We start from the raw sequence: 7,375 nt of genomic DNA, 5'->3' as shown, positions 1-7,375 counted from the left end.
GGAGGTGGAAAAGAGGACAATAGAAAGGAACGGAGAGAGGAGGATTAAAGAGGACATGAGGAACGAGGAGGGAAGCGAGGAGAAAGGAGGGGGGAGCAAAGAGCAGAGTAATGAAGAGGTGGTGAGAGGAGGGGAGGGGAGGAGCAGAGGAGGGGAGGGGAAGTCAACAATGTTGTTTGTGTCTCTTCAGTGTCCTTTTACCCTCTGGAGAACATTCCTCCTGTCTGCTGGGGTGAGGGGGGGGGGGGGGGTGCAGGTGAGAGGGGGGGGGGGGGGGGGGGGCGAGGGCATCCCACCTGCACCCCCACAGACCCACAGATGGAGCATACTGACATTAGCATTAGCATGCAGAAACCCAGCTCGGGGGGGGGGAGGGTTTGGGGGGAGGGGGGAGGAGGGGGAGTCTGTGTGAGGACAGCGGCCCGTCTGTTCCGCCGATGTCCTCGTCCCGATATCCCTCCGAGAGGAGGAGCACTCAGACTCAGTAGCCAGGAGGAGCTACCCACACACACACTAGGAGGGGGGGGGAGGAGACAAGGGGGGAGGAGGAGACAAGGGAGGAGGAGAATATAGGAGTCACTTTTGGAGGGAGGTGTGGGAGCTGTCATCTTAGTTTATTTAATATGTTATTTCATACCATTTCAGTAAGACCATCAACACGTTCCCTTTGATTACTGACTGGCTCAAGATGTTTGATACTATTGTCATCAGATGCATTCAGACCTATAACCGGATTGCAGACATTATGAGGATGGGAAAGGTTTGGCCTTAATCTGAATCCGGATATGAAATAATATATTCTTTAAAAAATGATACTTTATGGCGGCCTACCATAAATCACTTACATTTAGGGCATTTAGCAGACGCTTTTATCCGAAGCGACTTACAATAACTACATTTGTCATAAGAAGCGAAACAATATATCACTGTCAGTACAGTAAAGATGTTCACAGAGCCAAGTGCAAGTACTACCTACTACCTATTCCCCGTGTACAGCAATGCCAGCAGCTACTGCAGATGTTACACAATTAAGTATAAATAAGTGAAATGTAGATTAAGTGTGTACAATAAGTGCGTACATTAAGTGCCAGGACGTACAACATACAATGGTGGCCGGAAGGGGCTGGGTAGCTATGCAGAGTCGAGGTGAACTCTGAACAGGTGAGTTTTGAGTTTTGAAATCAGCGACTTTAACTATACCGGAGCCTCTCAGCCAATCACAAGCACGTTCTCATTAGTGCTCAATAAAAGTCTCCTGTATATTAACGCATACGTATGCGGTCTGGTTGCTTCTGTGCGTCGTTCGGCGAAACTTGGGGTTAGCATAGCATAGCATAGCAAGCAAGCTGGACTGCGTTTCGTTTATTTCGTCGTTTCCAAGAAGATCTGCTCTTGTCTTTTTGTGTTTTAACAATCCGGACACCGTGGCCACCAACGGAGAGCCTCCGATGACCCCGCAGTGAGTACTGGTGGGTCTGCTTCAGGGAAGTCCCTTACTGGGTTTGTGTACGGGGGCTGTATTGACTGGGGTGGACTGATTAACTGACTGCCTCTGGTCACCTTTCGCAACAAAATGAAACCAAAAAAATGGGCAATTATGGTGGATTGAAAGGGTGGCCAATGTTCGCAGAACTGGCCAAGATGATGAGAAAACTGTCAACAAAAATCGATTAATGGGGTGTAAAACGGAACCTGCAAACATTTAGGGAAAACTTTATCACGCAGTGAGTAGTTTTGAAGGGAAAATGTTTCTTGTGAGGTCTGTCACGTTTGGCAGAATCCCACAGAGGCTCATTGACACGGGTTTTCTTTAAAAAAAAAATGCACACCATGAACTGCATTGCCCACCGTTTGACGGGATTCACGTTTGGTACAACGCTCTGATCTCGAGACATGATGCACAACTCCAATGTACGCCTAATGTTTCCCATCTTGTGTCCAATGTATGTTGGCCCACCCTACTGGTGTCTGTGCAGTGCGGTTCTGCTTCGTCTGTGCAGTCTGGTTCTGCTTCGTCTGTGCAGTGTGGTTCTGTTTCGTCTGGTTCTGTATCGTGTGGTTCTGTGCATTGTGGTTCTATTGTCTATGTGACGGGATTCTGTGCAGTGGTTCTATTCTGCTCAGTGTGGTTCTATTGTCTGTGTAATGGCGTTATGTGCAGTGTGCTTGTATTCTGTGGTTCCTTTTGTCCAGCGCTCCATATGCCAATCCAATGGATAATCTCCTTGAGTGAAACATACACCTTGACGAATTTTTGCGTGGATATATTTTGAATTTGTGTATTTTACCAAGGTCATCTGAAGAGATTGGAGGATTTTTTTTACAACTCAGATGTACGCCTTATGTTTCCCATGTTGTGTCCGATACATGTTGGACCACCCTACTGGTGTGCCTGTGCAGTGTGGGTCTGCTTCGTCTGTGCAGTGTGGTTCTGCTTCGTCGGTGCAGTGTAGTTCTGTGCAGTGTGGTTCTTTTCTGTATAATTGGTTTTGATGCAGTGTGGATCTATTTTTTTCTGTGCAGTGTGGTTCTAGTGTCTGTGTTACGGGATTCTGTGCAGTGGTTCTATTCTGTGCAGTGTGGTTCTATTCTGTATAATTGGTTTCTATGCAGTGTGGTTCTATTGTCTGTGCGACGGGAATCTGTGCAGTTCTATTCTGTGCAGTGTGGTTCTATTCTGTATAATTGGTTTCTATGCAGTGTGGTTCTATTGTCTGTGCGACGGGATTCTGTGCAGTTCTATTCTGTGCAGTGTGGTTCTATTCTGTATAATTGGTTTCTATGCAGTGTGGTTCTATTGTCTGTGCGACGGGATTCTGTGCAGTTCTATTCTGTGCAGTGTGGTTCTATTCTGTATAATTGGTTTCTATGCAGTGTGGTTCTATTGTCTGTGCGACGGGAATCTGTGCAGTTCTATTCTGTGCAGTGTGGTTCTATTCTGTATAATTGGTTTCTATGCAGTGTGGTTCCATTGTCTGTGCGACGGGATTCTGTGCAGTGTGGTTCTATTCTGTATAATTGGTTTCTATGCAGTGTGGTTCTATTGTCTGTGCGACGGGATTCTGTGCAGTTCTATTCTGTGCAGTGTGGTTCTATTGTCTGTGTAATGGCGTTATGTGCAGTGTGATGGGGTTCTGTGCAGTGTGGTTGTAGTCTGTGGTTCCTTTTTGTCCAGTGCTCCATTTGCCAATCCAATGGATAATCTCCTTGAGTCATGCACACAAATTTCCTTGACGAATTTCTGCATTGATATATTTTGAATTTGTATTTACCAAGGCCATCTGAGGAGATTGGACGATTTTTACAAACACCGCCAGAGGCAAGTGAAGTTTACCACTTAATTCATTGAGACCCTGGAGCTTTGATGGGATGTTTTCACCATGTATTTTTTTTTGTGTTGTCAGGATTCCCGAACAACCATCTCGCTAGATTCAAGTCAGGCTGGCCTTCCTAATGGTGAGTTAATACATTTATAAAAAGTTTAAAAGAACAGTTGATCATTTACTTGACTTATTTTTTTTCTTTCCACCAGTGTTCTGATGACTACAATGGACGGTCCTGAAGGTAGAGGCAGCCTCCAAGCAGAGCTCTTTGACTCCAGTGTTCTGCAGGGTTTGTTAATCCATTTGATCTTCTGCAATCCAGGACTGGAGCTGTGGGTGGAAGAGAGCCTGGAGGGCTCCAGATGCGGAGGACCAGGAGGCGTCCAGATGTTGAAGACAGGAAGATCTGGTCTACAGATGTGGAGGATAACATCCTTTTAATTTCATCCTTTTAATTTCTTTCTTGGTCAAATTGAGTTACTCATGACTGCACTCTGTACTGAGAACTTGGTGTTAGATCTTCTGTCTCTGTACTGGTGACTTGGTGTTTGATATTCTTTCACTGGTTGTGGCTTCAGGAGGGCTCTGTACTGGTGACTTGGTGTTTGATCCTGACTGGTGTTTTAACTTTCAGACGTGACCGATGAGGTGGGCGTTCATCTGGTGACTGCTCCCAGGAAGAGGGCTAGCTCCTCCTACAGCAAGGGTAAACTCGGATGGCTTCATGGTTCAATACTAACTGATCAGTAACTTGGGAGGATCAGTAAATGTTAACCCGTCTACCAGAATAGACGGCATGACGAGGAAGAAGGCAAGGAATCGTGCTGTTTTGTGTTTCCAAAATCCCCAAGAGCATCTCCTGAAAAGCCTTGTCTAAACACCAGGGGCGGTGGCTGGACCCGGACCAGGGGCGGTGGCTGGACCCGGACCAGGGGCGGTGGCTGGACCCGGACCAGGGGCGGTGGCTGGACCTCGACCAGGACCAGGGGCGGTGGCTGGACCTCGACCTGGACCTGGACCAGGAGCAGCACAGCAGCTTGTGGACATGGACCCTGGTGAGAGGCTTCTAGTCTGGATTATGTTTAGACCACAGATCCATCTTAAACCGTACTTTCTGCGTTATGAAGGGACTTCAAGAAGCTCTCAGTCAAGTTTGACAAATCTACTGACAAATGTTGTCCATCACTGTTCTTATGGCCAAGAAGTAAAGGTTCTAGTGAGTTTTCTAATGCTGCACGGGTTGCTGTCCATCATGCTCTTTCATGGCCTTCTTTATCATTGTTTAAGCATGCCCTAACCCTAACATCACATTATTATTTCTGCCTCAGGGCTCAACGTTTCTTCATCTTTAAGAGGACGGACGACCTGGTGGCCCACAGCAGACAGGGGTAGAGGGACACCGCGGGCAACTAACCCTAGACCTAGACCACCTAAACTAGACTTAAACCATCTAACCCCTCAACCTAAACTAGACTTAAACCATCTAACCCCTCAACCTAAACTAGACTTAAACCATCTAACCCCTCAACCTAAACTAGACTTAAACCATCTAGCCCCTCAACCTAAACTAGACTTAAACCATTTAACCCCTCAACCTAAACTAGACTTAAACCATCTAACCCCTCAACCTAAACTAGACTTAAACCATGTAACCCCTCAACCTAAACTAGACTTAAACCATCTAACCCCTCAACCTAAACTAGACTTAAACCATCTAACCCCTCAACCTAAACTAGACTTAAACCATCTAACCCCTCAACCTAGACTAGACTTAAACCATCCAACCCCTCAACCTAGACTAGACTTAAACCATCTAACCCCTCAGCCTAACCTAGGACCTAAACGTAACCTAGGACCTAAACGTAACCTAGGACCTAAACTTAACCCTAAACCGTACCATTTAAAACATCCTTAATTATCCTTAATCACTTCGCAATATTAAACTAGCTTACCAATATTAAACTACATAACCCTAAAGCCTAACGTGTCCCTCGGTCTGTCCTGCAACAGACGGTGCAGAGAACCAGGTAAGAGACGGGCCGGTCTAGAACCAGGGGAGGGATGGGCTCGGTCTATAGTCCTTCCTGGAAACGGCTTCACTGGCTTGTACTTGTCATGGCACTAATTCTTGATTCTGTTACACCGGTGACAACCCATTAAAAGATATCTTTGTTTGGTATTTAAAGCTCCTGTTGTCGACCCAAACAAGTCTACTGGAGCAGTGACCTCCGCCCCAGCATGACGACCCTGGGATCCAACGACACACCTGTATACACCCATGTGTATCGAACCCACCTATTGTACTCCTTACACCCCTAGAATCACACATTCACTGGGATTACACTGATTTACTTCATCCAGAGAGACAACTTTAAATGTTTTGGCTTTTTGTTTATTTGCAGGGTGATCATTGTAACTCTTGAAGAATTCAGAATAAAATCATCTCTGATTCCTTAATTTGATGTCATTGACTTTTTTTATTCACCATCTCTACATTCCCATACAGACATTCCCTCGTGGGCACTTGTGTTCCCTGCAGATGGTCTTTAAGGCTGCCTCCACGTTGTCCCACATAACTCTAACGTAGCCACTGCGTGTCATGGTTATCTAGAGTGAATGTGAGACTGGAGCCTTCTCGTTTAACCTCACAGCAAACTGTCGCCTCTGAACCCTGGTACTGGGAGCAAGACCCACCTAATCTATCCCAGATGGTCCATTCTGGTGTCACATTGAGCCTTTTGTGTGGAGCAGGTTTTATAACTTTTAGACGGTTTCCAAATGGCTAGATTTTCTGTACCAACTTGCATGGCATTTATCAATACGTTTGCTATAATCCTTATTTAGTTATCCTTTTTTCAAGACACTAGTCTGATAGTTTCCAGATGTTCATTTTTACAGCCAGACTTTTCCAAAAGGACATAAAATGACATTAGAATATCGTTTGTAATCCCTCTCCTCCCAGCAGTCTGCTGTATCGTGTCAAAGCAAACCATAAACGTTAGCGCTGGATCAGTGTTTCTAAGAACAGAACTCATGCATCTCACCACCAGAACCCAAACACTGAATGGGCAGCAGAGTAGCTCAAGGAACGAAAACAACGGTTGGTTAATGTGGTTTAAGAAATGACCTCCAATGGGAATGGTTGGAGTGACATCCCCCCCCCCGTCCCCTTTACAAAGGCCAGTCCAATGTCTCTGTCTGTCTCTTATCTACTTGTCCTGTCTCAACTCGCCCTGCGTCACTGTGTGCTGCTGTCCTGTCGTCGGCTCCCTCCGTCGTCCTTTGAATCCTGTTCTGTCTCGTTCTCTGTGCCATGCCGCAGAAGTAGCTTTGATCTACAGTAAGAACACCCGAGAGAAACTAGTAATATTGACTGAAAACACAAGCTGTCCTCTCCGTCTTCACTCGTGCTCTCACCGACTCTCCTGCTTCTCAGTTTGTCAGAACATCTCTGTGTGTGGTTTTCATGCACGGCAGCCATTCCCTGGCATGTTTACATCTGCATGTCATTTCATGTTCCTTCTGGAATTATTCAGCCTTGTCGAGTCTGGCTCCATGTTGGCTCAGACTACAGACCTGCCTACAACGATGACTGGTATTAGAGTATTTTGCTTGTTATATTTAGAGCAGATATGCTCAATATCACCTTCTCTGATCCACACATTAGACATATTGGAAGCAAAATGCCATCAAATTTCGTAATCGTTAAAGACTCTAGACTAGAGCAGAAGGATCTATTATATTCTGTCCTATTCTAACCTTGTAGGATGGCCATACTCCACGTATGATTTGTGGATTTCCCTTTGTGTTTCCTGTGTCTCTGCATATAGCAGCTACATGGTTCCACACCTAATCCCCATATTAAATCCTAACGTTGACCTAAAGCCGAACGGTTTTCCTCAGGTTGGGGAAAATAAATCAGTGTGAAACGGTCACCTACATAAGGGGCAGGTGGAGGCTTTTTCTGCTCAGAGATTGGTACTCGGTTTACTCGGTTCCTTTGGGACTGGGACTTTTATTGTGTAGCACTGAAGTTTGACAGACTAGCCTCC

At 45.8% G+C, this 7,375-nt stretch overlaps 1 protein-coding gene across 2 annotated transcripts in view; it reads left to right on the top strand.

The window, feature by feature from the left end:
* Positions 1–7,375, top strand: part of LOC115559454 (neoverrucotoxin subunit beta) — a 544,561-nt gene that overhangs the window by 131,356 nt on the left and 405,830 nt on the right. The window lies entirely within an intron of this gene.

Source organism: Gadus morhua, chromosome 15 (assembly GCF_902167405.1).
Source record: "Gadus morhua chromosome 15, gadMor3.0, whole genome shotgun sequence".
In the NCBI taxonomy this organism is placed as follows: Eukaryota; Metazoa; Chordata; class Actinopteri; order Gadiformes; family Gadidae; genus Gadus; species Gadus morhua.
This window is presented reverse-complemented; position numbering and strand designations above follow the sequence as displayed.